This window comes from Scyliorhinus torazame, chromosome 5, assembly GCF_047496885.1.
Source record: "Scyliorhinus torazame isolate Kashiwa2021f chromosome 5, sScyTor2.1, whole genome shotgun sequence".
NCBI classification, from domain to species: domain Eukaryota; kingdom Metazoa; phylum Chordata; class Chondrichthyes; order Carcharhiniformes; family Scyliorhinidae; genus Scyliorhinus; species Scyliorhinus torazame.
Window position 1 is genome coordinate 103,126,325 of NC_092711.1, and position 21,177 is coordinate 103,147,501.

The 21,177-nt window shown below is 50.4% G+C and overlaps 1 protein-coding gene across 1 annotated transcript in view; it reads right to left on the reverse strand.

Moving 5' to 3' along the window:
• The window catches only part of LOC140419270 (uncharacterized), a 229,738-nt gene that overhangs the window by 83,410 nt on the left and 125,151 nt on the right, over positions 1-21,177 (reverse strand). The gene's annotated exons all lie outside the window — the stretch shown is intronic.

Genomic DNA, 21,177 nt, shown 5'->3' on the forward strand with positions numbered 1-21,177 from the left:
GCGGGGGGGGATGGAGGAAGGTAAGGAGGAGGAGAGACTCGCACACAGGGGAGATCAACGGGAAGGCGGGGGAAGCCGGGGTCAGCAGAAGTCAGCTGACTCACGGAAGTAATATGGGGGGAGCAAAAGAGCTAGATGTAGATCTAGTGGGGGGGGGGGAGTGTTTTCTTTAGGGTTGCTGCTGCACTGTCCGAGGGGGAACTGAAAATGGAAGAGGTGGTCGGGACGGGGGTTCCCCGCCTGGGAGACTGGAGGGTGCGGGAGGCGCGAGCACGGGACTGGCCTAAGATAGGTGATGGCTAGTGGGGGGGGGGGGGGGGGGGGGTAACCCCCCAATCCGGCTGATCACGTGGAATGTGAGAGGCCTAAATGGGCCGGTTAAGTGGGCCCGAGTGTTCGCGCACCTAAAGGGACTGAAGGCAGACGTGGTCATGCTTCAGGAGACACATCTGAAGGTGGCAGATCAGGTCAGGTTAAGGAAGAGATGGGTAGGACAGGTGTTCCATTCGGGGCTGGATGAGAAAAATAGAGGGGTGGCAATACTGGTTGGAAAGCGGGTGTCGTTTGAGGCTAAGAACATAGTAGCGGACAAGGGAGGCCGATACGTGATGGTGAGTGGTAGGTTGCAGGGGACGGAGGTGGTACTGGTGAATGTATATGCCCCGAACTGGGACGATGCTGGATTCATGAAACGGATGTTGGGGCGTATTCCAGACCTGGAGGTAGGGAGCTTGATAATGGGGGGGGGGGGGGGGGATTTTAATACGGTGCTGGAGCCAGCATTACATCGCTCTAGATCTAGGACGGGGTGCTTAGGGGGTTCATGGACCAGAAGGGGGGAGTAGATCCGTGGAGATTTGCCAGGCCTTTGGCCAGAGAATTTTCTTTTTTCTCCCACGTCCATAAGGCCTACTCCCGGATAGATTTTTTTGTTCTGGGCAGGGCATTGATCCCGAAAGTGGAGGGAACGGAGTATTCGGCCAGAGCCATTTCAGACCATGCTCCGCATTGGGTGGAGCTAGAGCTGGGGGAGGAGAGGGACCAACGCCCGCTGTGGAGGTTGGATGTGGGACTGCTGGCAGACGAGGGAGGGTGCGGGGGTGTATCGAAAGGTATCTGGAGGCCAACGACAATGGGGAGGTGTAGGTGGGAGTAGTATGGGAGGCGCTGAAGGCGGTGGTCAGGGGAGAGTTCATCTCCATCAGGGCTCACAGGGTGAAGAGAGAGGGCAGGGAAAGGGAGAGGTTAGTGGGGGAGATTTTAAGGGTGGACAGGAGCTATGCAGAGGCTCCAGATGAGGGACTGCTCAGGGAGAGACGAAGTCTCCAAACAGAGTTTGACCTGTTGACCACAGGGAAGGCAGAGGCAGAGTGGAGGAAGGCACAGGGGGCGATATATGAATATGGGGAGAAGGCGAGTCGGATGCTGGCACATCAGCTCCGTAAGAGGATGGCAGCGAGGGAAATAGGTGGAATCAAAGATGGCAGGGGAACTACGGTGCGGAGTGCGGGGAAAGTGAATGAGGCGTTTAAGGCCTTTTACGAGGAGCTGTATAGGTCCCAGCCCCAGGGGGAAAAGAGGGGATGCGGCGATTCTTGGACCAATTGAGGTTCCCAAGGGTGGAGGAGCAGGAGGTGGCTGGTTTGGGGGCGCCAATTGGGGTGGAGGAGCTGCTTAAAGGACTAGGGAGCATGCAGGCAGGGAAGGCCCTGGGGCCGGATGGGTTCCCGGTGGAGTTTTATAGGAAGTATGTAGACCTGTTAGCCCTGTTGCTGGTAAGGACCTTCAATGAAGCCAGGGAGGGGGGGACCCTGCCCCCGACAATGTCGGAGGCGACGATTTCTTTGATTTTGAAGCGGGATAAGGACCCACTGCAATGTGGGTCGTATAGACCGATCTCGCTCCTTAACGTACATGCTAAGTTGCTGGCAAAAAGGTTGGCCTTGAGGACTGTGTCCCAGGGGTGATTCACGAGGACCAGACAGGATTCGTAAAGGGTAGACAGTTAAACACTAATGTGCGAAGGCTCCTAAATATTATAATGATGCCATCGGTGGAGGGAGAAGCGGAGATAGTGACAGCCATGGACGTGGAGAAGGCCTTTGATCGGGTAGAGTGGGAGTATCTCTGGGAAGTGTTGAGGAGGTTTGGGTTCGGGGGAGGGTTTATTAGTTGGGTTAAGCTCCTGTATAAAGCCGCGGTGATGAGTGTGGTCACGAACCGGCGGAGGTCGGAGTATTTCCGGCTGTATCGACGGACGAGGCAGGGGTGCCCCCTGTCCCCTCTGCTGTTCACATTAGCAATTGAACCTTTGGCCATGGCGTCAAGGGAGTCGGGGAAATGGAAGGGGGTGGTTCGAGGGGGAGAGGAACATCGAGTGTCGCTGTATGCAGACGACCTGTTGCTGTATGTGACGGATCCAGTGGAGGGGATGGTTGAGGTAATGCAGATCCTACGGGAGTTTGGAGACTTTTCGGGCTATAAGCTCAATGTGGGAAAGAGTGAGCTCTTTGTGATCCATCCAGGGAACCAGGGAAGAGGGATAGACGACCTACCGTTGAGGAGGACGGAAAGGAGCTTTCGATACTTGGGGATTCAGGTAGCTAGGAGCTGGAGGGCACTGCACAAACTTAATTTGACGCGGTTGGTGGAACAGATGGAGGAGGATTTTAAAAGGTGGGACATGTAGCCACTCTCGCTGGTGGGTAGGGTACAGTCGGTTAAAATGGTGGTCCTCCCGAGGTTTCTTTTTGCATTCCAATGCCTCCCAATTGTGATTACTAAGGCCTTTTTTAAGAGGGTAAGCAGGAGCATTACGGGATTTGTGTGGGCGAGCAAGACCCCGCGGGTAAGGAGGGGGTTCTTGGAGCATAGCAGAGATAGAGGAGGGTTGGCGTTGCTCAACTTGGGTGGTTATTATTGGGCAGCCAACGTGGCAATGATCCGTAAGTGGGTGATGGAGGGAGAGGGGGCGGCGTGGAAGAGGTTGGAGATGGCGTCCTGCAAAGGAATGAGCCTGAGGGCGCTGGTGATGGCACCGCTGCTGATCTCGCCGACAAGGTACACCACGAGCCCGGTGGTGGCGGCAACGCTAAAGATCTGGGGGCAGTGGAGACGACACAGGGGTGCGACGGGAGCCTCGGTGTCGTCCCCGATCAGAGACAACCATCAGTTTGTCCCAGGAAGGATGGACGGGGGGTTTCAGAGCTGGCATCGGGCAGGGATTACAAGAATGGGGGACCTGTTCATTGACGGGACGTTTGCGAGCTTAGGGGCGCTGGAGGAGAAGTTTGGGTTACCCCCCGGGAAACGCTTTCAGGTAAATGCAAGTGAGGGCGTTTGTGAGGCGGCAGGTGAGGGAATTTCCCCTACTCCCGGCACAGGGGATTCAAGATAGGGTTATTTCGGGAGTATGGGTCGCAGAGGGCAAGGTGTCGGCGATATACCAGGAGATGAAAGAAGTGGGGGAGGCTTTGGTAGAGGAGCTGAAGGGTAAATGGGAGGAGGAGTTGGGGAGGGGCTATGGGCTGATGCCCTAAGTAGGGTTAATTCCTCTTCCTCGTGTGCCAGGCTTAGCCTGATACAATTTAAGGTAGTTCACAGAGCGCATATGACGGTGGCGAGGCTGAGTAGGTTCTTAGAGGTGGAGGACAGATGCCGGAGGTGCTCAGGAAGTCCGGTGAACCCTGTCCATATGTTTTGGCCATGTCCGGCACTGGAGGGGTTCTGGAGGGGAGTTGCGGGAACAGTATCTCAGGTGGTGAAAGTCCGGGTCAAGCCAAGCTGGGGGCTAGCACTATTTGGAGTAGTGGACGAGTCAGGAGTGCAGGAGGTGAAAGAGGCCGGCATTCTGGCCTTTGCATCCCTAGTAGCCCGGCGAAGGATCTTGCGATTGTGGAAGGAGGCGAAGCCCTCCAGCGTAGAGGCCTGGATAAATGATATGGCTGGGTTTATCAAGTTGGAAAGGATAAAGTTTGCCTTGAGAGGGTCTGCACAGGGGTTCTACAGGCGGTGGCAACCATTCCTAGACCATCTTGCGGATCTCTTTCTTTTCTTTGTTACGGGGGGGGCGGGGGGTGGGTTTGTTTGTAAGGTGGAAAATATTGTTGAAAAATTCTTAATAAAAATATATATATTTTTTTAAAGTAATAACCACTGTTTCAGGTTACAACTTTTGAGTTATTTTATTATTATTTTTTCTTTTAAAAGATAAAATCACTTTTTACAGAAAGGTAAAAAAGATCTTTTCTTTGGATCCTCCGGGTCAGTTGTTAGACCTTCAGGTCTGCCTTGGCAATCTTTCTTCTTTAACTTTTGGTTTTCTCCTGATGGATTTGCTGTGCTGCTCGGTTTCTGTGTTCTATCCGTTCCATGTACCGAGGGCAGCTGTGAGAGCTGACTCTGCTGGCTGCTGAATTATTAGGGTTTATGTAGCCCTTTGCGCAGCCTTAGTTTCTATATGACCTTTATTGAAATGTAACTGTCCCTTGCCGACTGTAGCTAATGCGAGCTCCCAGTCTTTGAACCATCTTATTCTGCTTGACAGGTAATGCATTTGTTTTTTGTTTAAAAAAAATATTTTATTACGGTATTTGAAAATTGTTATAACAGGAACATAAACAATGACATTAACATGGTAAAATCAACATTTCCTCCACCCCCGCCCCCCAGCCCAATCTTCACACACCTCAACCATACAACAACAATCCGTCAACCCCCCCCCCCCCCCCCCACTCACCCAGGAATACTGCATCTGCTGACATTTTAATTTTCCCCGAGAAAGTCGCCGAACGGCTGCCACTTCCGGGAGAACCCTAACATTGACCTTCTTAAGGAAAACTTTATTTTCTCGAGACTGAGAAACCCGTCCATGTCACTAACCCAGGTCTCTACACGCGGGAGCTTCGAGTCCCTCCACATTAACAAGATCCGTCTCCGGGCTACCAGGGAAGCAAAGCCAAGATGTCGGCCTCTTTTGCCCCCTGAACTCCCGGATCTTCCGACACTCCACAGATCGCTATCTCCAGAATGGGCACCACCTGTGTTTTTCGCACCGTGGACATTGCCTTCGCAAAATCCTGCCAAAACCCTCTAAGCTTCGGGCATGCCCAAAACATGTGGACATGATTTGCTGGGCTTCCCGCGCACCTCGCACACCTATCCGCTACCTCGAAAAACTTACTCATCATAACCGCTGTCATGGGTGCGCGGTGGACTACCTTATATTGTATCAGGCTAAGCCTGGCGCATGATGAGGAGGTATTAACCCTGCTTAGGGCATCCGCCCATAGCCCCGCCTCCATCTCTCCTAGCTCGTCCTTCCACTTTCCCTTAAGCTCCTCCACCGGAGTTTCCTCCGCCTCCAAAAGCTCCTGGTAAATATCCGATACCTTCCCCTCTCCCACCCAGGTACTGGAAACTACTCTGTCCTGTATCCCCCGTGGCGGTAACAGCGGAAAGGCCGGCACCTGTTTTCTCAGGAAGTCTCACACCTGCAAATACCTAAAACCATTCCCTGCTGGAAATTTAAATGTATCCTCCAAAGCTTTCAAGCTGGGAAAGCTCCCGTCTATAAATAGATCCCCCATCCTTCCAATTGCTGCCCTCTGCCAACTCCGGAACCCGCCATCGAGCCTAGCCGGTACAAACCTGTGGTTATTACAAATCGGGGTCCAAATCGATGCTCCCTCCACTCTCTTATATCTCCTCCATTGCTCCCAGATCCTCAGAGCCGCCACTACCACCGGACTTGTGGAGTATCGGGCCGGCGGGAATGGCAGGGGTACCGTTACCAATGCTCCCAAACTGGTGGCTTTGCATGACGCCGCTTCCATCCGCACTCATGCCGACCCCTCCCCCACTACCCACTTCCTAATCATGGCAATATTAGCCACCCAGTAGTAATTGCAGAAGTTCGGCAGCGCCAACCCACCCTCCCCCCGACTGCGCTCCAGCAACACTTTCTTCACTCGCGGGGTTTTACCCGCCCACACAAAGCCCAAAATAATCTTATTCACCCGCTTGAAAAAGGCCTTAGGGATGAAGATGGGGAGGCACTGAAAGACAAACAGAAATCTGGGGAGGACCATCAGTTTCATGGTCTGTACCCACCCCGCCAGGGATAGCGGGAGCATGTCCCATCTCTTAAAGTCCCCTTCCATTTGTTCTACCAACCGGGATAGGTTTAATTTGTGCAGTGTCTCCCATTTCCGGGCCACCTGGATTCCCAGATATCGAAAGCTCTTCCCTACCATTCTAAGCGGCAGCTCTCCCAGTCTCTTCTGTCCTCTTGCCTGGATGGCAAACAACTTGCTTTTCCCCATGTTCAATTTATACCCCCAAAAATTGCTAAATTCCCCTAAGATTTGCATTACTTTCCCCATCCCCTCCAACGGGTCCGAAATTTACAAGAGCAGGTCATCTGCGTAGAGCAAGACCCGGTGCCCCCCCCCCCTCCCCCTCCCGAACCAATCCTTTCCAGTTCCTCGAGGCTCTTAATGCCATGGCCAATGGCTCTATGGCCAGAGCAAACAGTAACAAGGAGAGGGGGCACCCTTGCCTCGTCCCTCGGTGTAGTTCAAAATACCCCGACCTCAGCCGGTTCATACGTACTCTCGCTACTGGTGCCTGATAGAGCAACCGCACCCAGTCGATAAAGCCCTCACCGAACCCAAACCTTCCCAGCGCCTCCCACAGGTAATTCCACTCAACGCGAGCAAAAGCCTTCTCCGCATTCATCGCTACCTCCACCTCCGCCTCCTCTCCTTCTGAGGGCATCATAACATTTAGAAGCCTGCGAATATTGGCTTTGGGTTGCCTGCCCTTAACAAATCTGGTTTTCCCCTATCACCCCCGAGACACAGTCCCCTATCCTTGTGGCCAGTATCTTAGCCAGCAGTTTGGCATCCACATTCAGTAGAGAAATCGGCCTGTATGGGCAGCACGGTAGCATTGTGGATAGCACAATTGCTTCACAGCTCCAGGGTCCCAGGTTCGATTCCGGCTTTGGTCGCTGTCTGTGCGGAGTCTGCACTTCCTCCCCATGTGTGCGTGGGTTTTCTCCGGGTGCTCCGGTTTCCTCCCACAGTCCAAAGATGTGCAGGTTAGGTGGATTGGCCATGATAAATTGCCCTCAGTGTCCAAAATTGCTCTTAGTGTTGGGTGGGTTACTGGGTTATGGGGATAGGGTGGAAGTGTTGACCTTGGGTAGGGTGCTCTTTCCAAGAGCCGGTACAGACTCGATGGGCCGAATGGCCTCCTTCTGCACTGTAAATTCTATGAAATTCTAAGACCCGCATTGGTCCGGATCTTTCTCCCGTTTCAGGATCAATGAAATTGATGCAACATTGTTGGGGGGAGGACTCCCTTCTCTCTTGCTTCGTTAAATATCCTCACCAGCAGTCGGCTCAATATCTCTGAAAACATCTCATAGAATTCCACCGGGTAGCCGTCAGGCCCTGGGGCCTTGCCCGACTGCATGCCCTCCAGTCTCTTGATTATTTCCTCAATCTCAATTGGGGCTCCCAGCCCCTCCACCAGGTCCTCCTGCACCCTCGGGAACCTCAACTGATCCAGAAATTGCCTCATTTCCTCCACCCCAACCGGAGGTTCCGACTCATATAATTTACTGTAAAAGTCCTTAAACACCTCGTTCACCCCCGCTGGGTCTAGGACAGTATTACCATGTCTCTCTTTACTTTACCTATCTCCCTAGCCGCCTCTCTTTTCCTGAGCTGGTGTGCCAACATTCTGCTTGCCTTTTGCCCATACTCATAGATCGCCCCCCTTGCCTTCCTGAACTGTTCCACTGCTTTCCCGATGGTCAACAACCGAAACTCCACCTGTAACCTCCGCCGCTCCCTCAGTAGCCCTGCGTCCGGGGCCTCCAAGTATCTCCTGTATACCTGGAGTATCTCCTCCACTAATCTATCCCTCTCAGCCCGTTCTGCCTTTTTTCTGTGGGCCCGTATCGAGATTAATTCCCCTCTGACTACTGCCTTCAAAGCTTCCCAGACCGTCGCTGCAGAGACCTCCCCCTTATCATTTGTTTCCAGGTAGATCTGGATGGACTTGTTAACCCGCCCACAGATCGCTTCGTCCGCTAGCAGCCCCACATCCAGTCTCCACAGTTTGCCCTCTCTCCACACTAATCCGTAGATCCACCCAGTGCGGGGCGTGATCCGACACTGCAATTGCCGAATACTCAATATCCTTCGGTATTAGCGCCCTGCTCAGAACAAAAAAGTCGATGCGAGAGTATACCTTGTGGCCATGTGAAAAAAAGGAAAACTCCTTCGTCCTCGGCCGTCCAAACCTCCATGGGTCTACTCCCCCCATTTGTTCCATAAAACCCTTCAATTCCTTTGCCGCAGCCAGCCTCCTCCCTGTCCTGGATTTTGACCGGTCCAATTCCGGATCAATGACTGATCCCATGATCAGGTTATGTGACTCTAAATCTGGGATCTTACCTAACACCCGCCTCATAAATTCCACGTCATCCCATTCGGAGCATATATGTTCACAAGTACCACTCGCACCCCCTCCAGTTTCCCACTCACCATTATGTACCTACCCCCCTTGTCTGACACGATTCTTCCTGCCTTGAATGCCACTCGTTTGCTGATCATTGAGTCCAGTCCTGAGTGGAACACTTGGCTAACCCACCCCTTCCTCAATCTCGTCTGGTCCGTAACCTTTAAGTGTGTTCCTTGTAGCATTGCCACGTCCGCCTTCAGTTCCCTCAAATGCGCAAACACGCGAGCCCTCTTGACCGGCCCATTCAGTCCTCTCACGTTCCATGTGATCAGCCTGGACGGGGGACTTCCAAAATTGTCACCCAAAAAGCAGAACTAAATTCAAAGCCCATCCCCCCCTCTAACAAGGTCCCTGCAAGACAGATAACCTTTAACCATCCACACAGCCCATTATTTCACATAGAGATACTTAAATTTATACAATCCAGCACCACAAATCGCTGCCACAGTTCTTCTCCAAGGCTTAAGTGTCTTTTAATTCACCTCCAGCTTCATTTCTTTAATAAAGGTTCATATTTCGTCTGGCGTATCAAAGTAGAAGTCCCGTTCCTTATGTGTGACCCACAGATGGGCAGGGTACAGCATCCCTAACTTCACCCCCTTCTTAAAGAGGGTTGTTTTTGCCCGATTAAACCCAGCTCGCCTCTAGCCAAATCCGCTCCCAGGTTCTGATAGATGCGCAACTCACAGTTCTCCCACTTGCTGCTCCGTTCTTTCTTGGCCCATCGCAAAACGTGTTCCTTCTCCATGAAACGGTGAAAATGTATCACCATGGCCCTCAGCGGCTCGTTCGCTCTGGGCTTCCTCGCGAGGGCTATGTGCGCTCTGTCCTGTTCCAGGGTCCGAGGGAATGACCCAGCTCCCATCAACTTCTCCAACATGTCCGTCACATCTGATCCCTCACTGCCTTCAGGAAAGCCAACAATTCTGAGATTAAGCCTCCTGGACCTATTCTCCAGGTCCTCCAGCTTCTCCTGCATTATTTTCTGGCAGTCGTTCATCATCCCCACCTTGCTTTCCAGCACGGTTATATACTCCTCGTGCTTGGACAACTTTTGTTCCACCTCCTGGATCGCTCTCCCGTGGGTTTCCTGATTCTGAACCACTTGATCAATCGAAGCCTTAATCGGGTTCAGCTTGTCCTTCTTCAGCTTGGCGAAGCAATCCTCGAAAAACTTCACCAGCTGCTCCGTCGATAACTGTGCCGTCTCCCCGCGGCCCTTGCCCTCCGCCATGCTGTCCCGTGTCACCAGCTCTTCTTGCGTCTCCCTTATAGGACTTTGTTGTCTCACGCGGCCACTTCTGGTCAATTCTCCACACACCGGAGGAGGATTTCTCCTTACTGTCTCACTTTTCACTGATTTATCCCATAAAATCAAAAGAAAAACAGGGGGAAAAGGTCCAAAAGTCTGTTACAGGCGGGAGCTATCAAATGTGCAACCTCCTCCTCCATGGCTGCCACTGGAAGTGTAATGCATTTGTTTGGCAGGTACTAAATTTGTTTGTTGCTTCGTCAGCAGCTTGTCTGATATCTATCTCTAGTGATGTTTTTTCAGTCTCGATACTGGGTAAGAACTCGTGTTGATCGAGGCAGTTCGCCTCTGCACTTTTAAGGGTCAGCTGGTGTCAGCGGCAGGTCGCCCCCTGTAACTCTAACCTTATCCGGCTTGGTTATTTGCTAAAAAGGTTTTAACGTCAAAAATGTGGAAATTATGGTATAAACGTTCCACCTTGTGTGTTTCTTTATCTGGAAAGCAGTTGTTTCATTTTTAACTAGCGTCAGCAAGGTTTCATGCCTAACATTTATCCCCCAATTTAAACCTAAGATCCTGGCTGTTCCTTTTTTAACTGTTCAGTAAAATAATGCACTTCTAAGGAAGTGTGAAATACTGTTCCCTTTTATATAACTTAAGAATTTAAATTGATCGAATGTCTTTTTAACTTGAAAAACAGGATGAGTTGTCCCTAGCTGTGTTCTTTAATGCCTGTGAAGCTATCTGTATTTCAAACAAGCTGCTGCTGTTATCCCTTTGTGGGACTTATCCTTTACTTTTTAAAATCTCAAGTTTTTCTAGACTTCCATGGTTCAAATGACACATTTTCCCATTTTAATTTACAGGGTACTTTTTAAAGGATGTGACACAACCCGCCTGTCCCACCCTCCCAGGCAGTGCATTCCAGACCGTCACCACCCTCTGGGCAAAAAAGCTTTTCCTCAAATCCACCCTAAACCTCCTGCCCCTCGCTTTGAACTTGTGACCTCTCGTAACTGACCCTTCAACTAAGGAGAACAGCTATTCCCTATCCACTCTGTCCATGCCCCACATAATTTTGTGCACTCGATCAAGTTGCCTCTCAGTCTTCTCTGCTCCAGCGAAAACACCCCAAGCCTATCCAACCTCTCTTCCTAACTTAAATGTTCCATCCCAGGCAACATCTTGTGAATCACCTCTGCACCCTCTCCAGTGCAATCATATCCTTCCTATAATGTGGCGACCAGAATTGTTCACAGTACTCCAGCTGTGGCCTCACCAAAGTTCTATACAACTCCAACATGACCTAATAATAATAATAATCGCTTATGGTCACGAGTAGGCTTCAATGAAATTACTGTGAAAAGCCCCTCTCTGACCTCTCTGCTTTTGTAATCTACGCCTCGACTGATAAAAGCAAGTGTCCCATATGCCATTATCACCAACCTGTTAACCTGCCCTTCAGCCTTCAGTATCTCTAAACAAACACGTCAAAGTCTCTTTGTTTCTCGGAACTTCCCAGTGTCAGGCCATTCACTGAATACTTCCTTGTCATAGTACTCCTTCCAATGTGTATCATCTCGAACTTTACCAGGTTAAATTCCATCGGCCAATTTTTACCATTTTGACCATCCCATCGAGATCTTCCTATAACCCAACACACTCAACCTCACTAGTAACTACCCGGCTAATCTTTGTGTCATCCAAGCGGACTGATCCTAAAACCCCCACCACATAGTCACCGATGTCATTTATATCCATGACAAACCCATCATTTTAGTGGAAACGTGCACTCCCAGGCTGAAAGAACATCAGCTACTGGAAGCAAAGTTGTAAGACCGGCCAGTCCAGCAGAAATAGACCCTTGTCCACTTCACCAACTGTCAGAGTGAACCTAGTTCAGTCCTGGATGTGATTAATGTGATGGGCGGCACGGCAGCACAGTGGTTAGCACGTTGCTTCACAGTGGCAGGGACCCGGATTCGATTACCAGCTTGGGTCACTGTCTGTGGAGTTTGCATGTTCTCCCCGTGTCTACATGGGTTTCTTCCAGTTTCCTCCCACAAGTCCCGAAAGACATGTTTCTTAGGTGAATTGGACATTCTGAATTATCGCTCTGTGTACCCGAACAGGCGCCGGAGTGTGGCAACTTGGGGCTTTTCACAGTAACTTCATTGCAGTGTTAATGTAAGCTTACTTGTGACAATAATAAAGATTATTATTAACAACAGCAGAATCCAGCCCCTGTAATCACTTGTGAACTCGCTGGTGTCTCAGCAGGTGGGAGGAATCAATGATTCCCCTCTCACACTCGGAGCAGCTGAACGGCTTCTGCCCAGAGTGAACTCGCTGGTGCTTCAGAAAATTTGAAAATCAAGTGAATCCCTTTCCACACACAGAACAGGTGAACGGTTTCTCCCCAGTGTGAACCCGCTGGTGTGTCAGCAGGGTGGATGAATGAGTGAATCTCTTCTCACACATGGAGCAGGTGAACGGCCTCTCCCCAGTGTGAACTCGCTGGTGTGTCAGCAGGGTGGATGAATGAGTCAATCTCTTCTGACACATGGAGCAGGCGAACGGCCTCTCCCCTGTGTGAACCCGCTGGTGTGTCAGCAGATGGAATGAATCACGGAATCGCTTCCCACACTCCGAGCAGGTGAAAGGCTTCAGTCCAGAACAAACTCGCTGGTGTTTCTGCAGATTCGAAGACTGAGTGAATCTCTTCCCACACACAGAGCAGCTGAATGGTCTCTCTCCGCTGTGAACTCGCTGGTGGGTGAGCAGGATGAATAAATCACGGAATCCCTTCTTACACCCTGAACAGGTGAACGGTTTCTCCCCAGTGTGAACTCACCGGTGTGTCAGCAAGGTGGAGGAATCTTTAAATCCCTTCCCACAGTCACAGCAAATGAACGGTCTCTCCCCAGTGTGAACTCACTGGTGTCTCAGCAGAGTGGATGAATTAGTGAATCCCTTCCCACATTGAGAACAGATGAACAGCCTCTCTCTGCTGTGAACCCGCTGGTGTGTCAGCAGAGTGGCTGACTGAGCAAATCCATTTCCACACTTGGAGCAGATGAACGGCCTCTCTCCTGTGTGACTGCGTCAATGTGTTTCCAGCTCAGATGGAGTTCTGAATCTCTTCCCACAGACCCCACATTTCCACGGTTTCTCCAAGGTGCCGGTGTCCTTATCTCTCCAGGCTGGACAATCAGTTGAAGCCTCATCCACACACAGAGCATGTGTGCGGTTTCTCCCCTTTGTGAATGGTGTTATAATTTTCATCCTGTGTAACTGGTTAAAGCTCTTTCCACAGTCAGTTCACTGGAACTCTCTCACTCGGGTGTGTGTTGTGTGGGTCTCGGAGCTTTCCCAGTCACACCGATGTTAAAATGCCTGATGGTTTTCACGTCCAAATGAATCGAGTGACTGTCAGATCTTGATGTGACGTTTGTTCTGAGATTTCTGTCCCCAAATCCTCCCCTTCTCATATTCTATAAAAGGAGTTTACAAATGACATCACTGTAAATACAGAAGAGAAATTCAGAACAGACAATTCTAGGTTCTCTGGAACATTCTTTCCACTCTCATTCCCCAAAACTCTGTCTCCCACATTCTCACTTATCTACACCTCCCAATTCTCCTCAATGTGCTAATTCATGTTGATCAATAGATCAATACACACCGCTTCATGTCCTCGACACAGAGACCATAACATAGAAAATAAGAGCAGGCCATTCGGCCCATCAAGCCTGCTCTTCCATTCAATAAGGTCATAGTTGATCTGATTGTTTCGTTAACTCCACTATCCTGCGTGTCATCCACACGGTAGCATTGTGGATAGTACAATTGCTTCACAGCTCCGGGGTCCCAGGTTCGATTCCTGGCTTGGGTCACTGTCTGTGCGGAGTCTGCACATCCTCCCCGTGTGTGCGTGGGTTTCCTCCGGGCGCTCCGGTTTCCTCACACAGTCCAAAGATGTGCAGTTAAGGTGGATTGGCTATGATAAATTGCCCTTAGTGTCCAAAATTGGCCTTAGTGTTGGGTGGGATTACTGGGTTATGGGGATAGGGTGGAGGTGTTGACCTTGGGTAGGGTGCTCTTTCCAAGAGCTGGTGCAGACTCGATGGGCCAAATGGCCTCCTTCTGCACTGTAAATTCTATGAAAACCCTCGACTCCCTTTTCGATCAAAACTCTAACTGGGCCTTGTATATATTTAATGATGCAGCCTCCACTGCTCTCTGGGGAAGAGAATTGCAAAGACTAACCACCCTCTGAGGGAAGACATTTCTCATCATCAATGGGGGACCATTTAATCTGACAATCTGCCCACTCCCTCTTGAATCCCCCATGAGGTGAAACATCCTCTCTTCATCTGTCAAGATAACACAGAATCTGACGAGCTTTCATCAAATAATTTTAGAGTACCCAATTTTTTTTTCTCAATTAAGGGGCATTTTGGCATGAGCAATCCACCTACCCTGCACATCTGTTGGGTTGTGGGGGCGAAACCCACGCAAACACGGGGAGAATGGGCACTTATTTATTGAACAGATATCCGGAATATTAAACTCCGGCCCAGTTACAGGAGTTACTACCAGCAACAAAAACAAATGAAGGATGTGATTAACACCAGAATCTAACCTCCACAGTCACTTGTGAACTCGCTGTTGTGTCAGTAAGTGAGATAATCGAGCAAATCTCTTCCCACACACAGAGCAGGTGAACGGCCTCTCCCCAGTGTGAACTTTCTGATGTGTTTGCAGGTTCGATGACTGAGTAAAGCCCTTCCCACACACAGAGCAGGTGAATATCTTCTCCCCTGTGAGAATCCATTGGTGTGTCACCAGGTCAGACGATGAAATTAATCCCTTCCCACACACAGAGCAGATGTACGGCCTCTCCCCGCTGTGAACTCGCTGGTGTTGAATGAGGTGAGACGACCGTCTGAATCTCTTCTCACACTGAAAACACCCAAACGGTCTCTCGTCCGTGTGAACAAAGTGGTGTTTAATTAGATCTGGTGAAATTTTAAAGCATTTCTCACAGTCAGAGCATTTAAAAGGTCTCTCATCAGTGTGAACGTGCAGGTGTAACTGAAGGCTGGACATCAGAGTGAATCCATTCCCACACACGGAGCAGGTGAATGGTCTCTCCCTGGTGTGACTGCGTCGATGAGCTTCCAGCTGGGATGGGCAAAGGAATCCCTTCCTACAGTCCCCACATTTCCACGGTTTCTTCGTTGTGCAGACGTCCTTGTGTCTCTCCAGGTTGGACATACAGTTCCTCGTTCACACACACAATACATGTATGGTTTCTCCTGAATTATGTGATTTTTTTCAGGCTGTGTAACTGGTTAAAGCTCTTTACAGTCAGTTCTCTGGATCAATCTCACTGGTGGGGGGGGGGGGGGCGGTCTCGCTGTTTTTCCAGTCATACTGATGTTTGAAATCTTTTCCCATAACAGAACAAAGATTTTGCCTCCCACATTCAAAGCGTGATGATATTCAGGTCCCAATGAATCGAGTGAGACCGACAGATGTTGATGTGATGTTTGGTTGGAGTTTCCACCTACAAAACATCTCCTAATATCCTGTAAACAGAGTTTACAAAAGCCATCACTGTCAGTACAGGATAGAAATTCTGAACAGACAATTCTAGTTTCTCTGGAACATTCTTCTCTTGATCCCCCAAACATGTTGTCCAATCAAACTAAAAGAGCCCGAAATAGGCAACACAGCTTTACCAAGAGCAAAGGAAATCATCCTTGTGAAACCAGAATGTTTTTACCAGTGTTTATGAGACACTCTGTACCCTGAGGTACCCACTGATGGTGGAGGTTATGAACCGTACTGGTGGACAGGGCATGCTCCTTCCCCAGACCCACCCAGACACAGACATGACCATGGACGAGAGGCCGGCAGCCCTTATGAGGGAAGATAAGGAAGTGGCTCTGAGGCCACAATCAGTTCAGCCATGGTCTTATTCAATTGTGGAGCAGGCTCGATGAGCTGATTGGCCTACTTTGCTCCTATTTCTTATATTCAGCCGGTGTCACCCTCACCACCATGCGACTGACTCAACCAAGTCCAACAAATTGCTGTTTGAGTCAGGCCCCAAAGAAGATCCTCTGACTTACCTAGTCCCTTTCACACTGGGCAGCCAAAGATTAGGAGCATGCGGCTGAAGTGTAACCAAACATTGAGGAACAGACCCTTCAGGTAGCTATACCAGAGCTGCAACCTTTCACACTGAATATATAATTGGCCCATGGACTCGTTGAGGCCAAAGACATCACCTGCAGCCTGCTGAATAGACTGGGAGGGGAGGGGCTGCTCATGGAGCAGTGTCCCTGCCTCTGAGCCAGAAGCTCCGGATTCGGCTCCTACCCCAGGACTTGATGACCAAGGATGGTGTGTTCATAATCCGGTCAAATAGGTTGAGTGTGTCAACCTACAAATACTTCCAAACATGCCAATGTTTGGGTTAGGTGGACTGGCCATGCTCAATTGCCCTTTGTGTCCAAAACATGTTAAGTGGGGGTTACTGTGTTACGGGGACAGAGGAGATACATGGGCTTCAGTAGGGTGCTCTTTGTGATGGCCGGTGCAGACTCGATGGGCCGAATGGCCTCTTTCTGCACTGTAAATTCTATGATGATTCTGGAATGTCTGACGGTAAGAGTGGGAGAAACTCCTGGTCAGCCACGCTTGCTGTTGTGTGGGGCACCACTCAAGGTATAAGCACGATATAACGAACTAGCGACCAGTTCCAGGAGTTATTAGCTGTGGAAACCGATGAAAGTCCGCCTTAGTGCACGACCGGGAGTGGGAAGACAATTGGAAGTATGGCGGTTTAGGCACGAGGACCCAGGTGCGAACAGAGACGCTGAAGCTCCGCCCACCAAGAAACCAGCGCATGCGCTCTCGCCCCGGTGAATCAAGATGGCGGCCGGTCACCTTGCCCTTTTTCCGGGATAAGGCCCAGAACTGCAAACGAGGGACCCGCAGATTCGTATTCGGGTCTTGAGGCCTTCAGCAGGTGTTTATATACCCTCCCCGTCCAGGCACCGGCTCCCTCCCCGTCCATCCACGAATCCAAAATTCCTCCGCGTTTCCGCTTCTTCACCAGTTTGGAGATCCGAGTGACAAGAGACTCAGCATCGCCAGCAGTGCGCCTGCTCCAACACTGGGCGGTATTGCGCCTGCGCACTACTCTCCTGTGGTGTGAATAGAGGACATTCCCCACCGCGGGGCATACTGGGTAAAGTACCCGCCATTGAAAGTTTAATTCAGTGACCAGTGAATGTTTTTATTTTCATGGGGTGCGCTGCGGCAGAAATCAATGAAATTAGAAACATATTTTACAGACCACCCAGATAAAATTCTGATGATTGAGTGGATCCTGAACTGTGGAGGGATCTAAACAAGACACTGGGAATCTTAAAGGATGAAGGCACCAGAATTTGACTCCCATTAAAGACGAAGAATGTTATCTTAACTATTGTCAGGGCAGAAAAGTAACACATTTTCCAAATAAATATCGAAAATAGATACAAAATGAGGAATTATTAAGCTCTACTTGTTTCTTAAAAAATGAAAGATCTAATAAAATATATATATTTTTAGATATCTTTCTATACCCTTTTCTCTCACTGATTCATCTGATTTCATTTTGAGATTATCTGTTTGCCCTCAGTGGTTTCCTGTTAGTTCCACATTCTCACCAGTCTCTGAGTAAAGAAATAGCAAGTGGAAACATTCTCTCCATATCTACCCCGTCCAATCCATTGATCATTTTAAAGATCTCCATCAGCTCACTGTTAACTCTTCCTTTTTCTAATGAAATAGACCCCAATATGTTCATTTAAAAAAATAAATGTAGAATACCCAATTCTTTTTTCCAATTAAGGGATAGTTTAGCGTGGCCAATCCACCTAACCTGCACATCTTTGGGTTGTGCGGATGAGGTCCACACAGACAAGGGGAGAATGTGCAAACTCCACACAGACAATGACCTGGGGGTCATGATCGAATCTGGGTCCTCAGCCCTGTAGGCAGCAGTGCTAACCACTGTGCCAGCGTACAGCCCCAATCTGTTCAATCTATCCCAGCAGCTGTAATTGTTTTAGTTTACAAAATTCCTCAGTCAGTCCAGGATAGAAATTCAGGAGGAGACAGCCATTTTTCTTGGTTTGTATTTGCTGTGTAAATCCTCCGCTTCTAACCCCCTGTAAAAGGAGTTTCCAAACTCCAACACTGTCAGTCCAGGAGAGAAATTCACAACATTCTCTCCTCCTGCTCTGGGTTTGGCACTGGGACATTTCCTCCCGAGAGCTCTTGGGGCAACTGGGAAAGTGGTAGCTTCCCATTCGGGGTTTGCAGTATACACAACATGTTTCCGGGGTCTCTCCGCTGGATCAATTGGTTCCTCTGCCCCACAATCCCCCTATTTACCCATTGTGGACTTGAGAGAGAAGCATATGTCTCTAGTCTTGACTGACACCGTACATGCTCAAAACACTGCTCAAAACATGCTCAAAAATCCACATGGAGACCCGACTGGGCCTACTTCAAGATCCGCCCCCAGGAGCGCCCAGTGTGGGAACAGACCATGGGACCCAGCCCAACCTGCCTCAGGAAACCCCTGCCCAGGACCCCCGAAACGGCGGCGACCCCACGCGAGGGCCGGAACGTGCTGCAAGGTATTCCCGTGCCCGCAGAACGCCGGGACCCATCCAGATCACAAACATGCCCCCCTAGCAACCCCTCTACCTCAACCAGTGCCCGGGACCCTGCCAGACGCAACCACCTACCTTCCACAAGGTCAGACTTCTCCCATCGGATCCCAGGATCATCCAGCAGCAGCCGCCGACCGAGAAAGCGAGGGAAACGCAGCGGTCTGCAGGTTAGACTGAAGCAACGCGGTTTCAGGACCCCTCTCCCCAGCATACACCTGGCAAACGTCCAAGCGATCGAAAACAAGCTGGATGAACTTAACGCCAGACTTAGCTCTCAGAGAGAAGTAAGAGACTGCTGTGAGCTCTGTTTCACAGAGACGTGGCTCACCCCCGCCTCACCAGACTGTGCCATACAACCTGAAGGCTTCTCAATTCACCGGGCGGACCGCACGGCATCATCAGGCAAAGCGAAGGTTGGGGGGGGGGGGGTTGCCTCCTCATCAACTCCTCCTGGTGCTTGGATGTGGCGACTCTGGTGACCTACTGCTCCCCAGACCTGGAATACCTGACCGTGAAGTGCCGCCCATATTATCTTCCACGTGAGTTCACTTCAGCCATTATCACAGCTGCCTACATCCCACCCCAGGCAGAAGTGAGGAAGGCACTGGACGAACTATACACAGTAATAAACAACTATGAAACAGAACACCCGGAGGCCTTGTTCATCTTGGCCGGAGACTTCAACAAGGCCAACCTCAAGAGTGTACTGCCAAAATTCCACCAGCACATCTCCTGTCCCACCAGGGGCAACAACACTATTGACTACTGCTACTCAAAAATCAAGGGCGCCTACCGTTCCATCCCCCGACTGCACTTTGGGAAATCAGACCATAAGATGGTGCTCCTTCTCCCGGCATACAAGCAGAAACTCAAGCGGGAGAATCCAGCTAAGAAGGTTGTGCAATGCTGGTCCGAGGAGACAGAAGAGCTCTTACGTTACTGCTTCGAGACAGTGGACTGGTCCATATTTAAGAACTCAGAGACCAACTTAAATGAGCATGCCACCACCATCACAGACTTCATCAGCAAATGTGTGGATGACTGCGTGCCAAAGAAAGCAGTACATGCATTCCCCAACCGGAAACCATGGCTCAATCGCGAGATTGACTCCCTACTGAAGGACAGATCTGAGGTGTTCAAGGCAGCCGACCCTGACCTATACAAGAAATCCAGGTACGACCTCCGCAAAGCCATCCGAGATGCCAAGAGAGAATATCAAACCAAGCTAGAGTCACAGACAGATTCTCGGCGGTTGTGCCAAGGACTAAGCAACATAACGGGCTACAAAGCGAAGCCGAACAGTATCTCTGGCAGCAGTGCACCCCTCCCCGATGAACTCAATGCATTCTATGCTCGGTTCGAGCAGGTAACCAACAATCCACTGGCGAGTGCCCCAGCAGCCCATAATTCACCAATACCCACCATCACAGCTTCCGAAGTCAGATTGGCCTTCCTGAAAGTGAACCCTCGGAAGGCGACAGGCCCGGACGGGATCCCTGGTTGTGCACTCAGAGCCTGCGCGGCCCAGCTGGCAGAGGTATTCGCGGACATCTTTAATCTGTCCCTACTCCACTCCGAGGTCCCCACCTGCTTCAAGAAGACCACCATCATACCGGTACCAAAGAAGAACCAGGCAACGTGCCTCAATGACTACCGACCAGTGGCCCTGACGTCAGTCGTAATGAAGTGCTTCGAGAGGTTGACCATGAAGCGCATCACCTCTATACTCCCAGAACGCCTTGACCCACTGCAATTCGCATACCACTCCAACCGGTCCACATCAGACACCATTTCCCTGCCCCTACACTCATCCCTAGAGCATCTCGAAAACAAGGACTCCTACATTAGATTCCTATTTATTGACTACAGCACTGCCTTCAACACCATAATCCCAGCCAAGCTCATACCAAAGCTCCAAAACCTAGGACTTAGCTCCCCACTCTGCAACTGGATCCTCAATTTTCTGACCAACAGACCACAATCAGTAAAAATGAACAACAACACCTCCTCCACAATAGTCCTCAACACCGGCGCCCCGCAAGGCTGCATACTTAGCCCCCTACTCTACTCCCTGTACACACACGACTGCGTGGCAAAACTTGGTTCCAACTCCATCTACAAGTTTGCTGACGATACGACCATAGTGGGCTGGATCTCGAATAACGACGAGTCCGAATGCAGGAGGGAGATAGAGAATCTAGTGGAGTGGTGTAGCGACAACAATCGCTCCCTCAATGCCAGCAAAACTAAAGAGCTGGTAATTGACTTCAGGAAGCAAAGTACTGTACACACCCCTGTCAGCATCAACGGGGCCGAGGTGGAGATGGTTAGCAGTTTCAAATTCCTAGGGGTGCACATCTCCAAAAATCTGTCCTGATCCACCCACGTCGACGCTACCACCAAGAAAGCACAACAGCGCCTATACTTCTTCAGTAAACTAAGGAAATTCGGCCTGTCCCCATTAACTCTTCCCAACTCTTACAGATGCACCATAGAAAGCATCCTATCGGGCTGCATCACAGCCTGGTATGGCAACTGCTCAGCCCAGGACTGCAAGAAACTTCAGAGAGTCGTGAACACCGCCCAGTCCATCACACGAAACTGCCTCCCATCCATTGACTCCATCTACACCTCCCGCTGCCTGGGGAA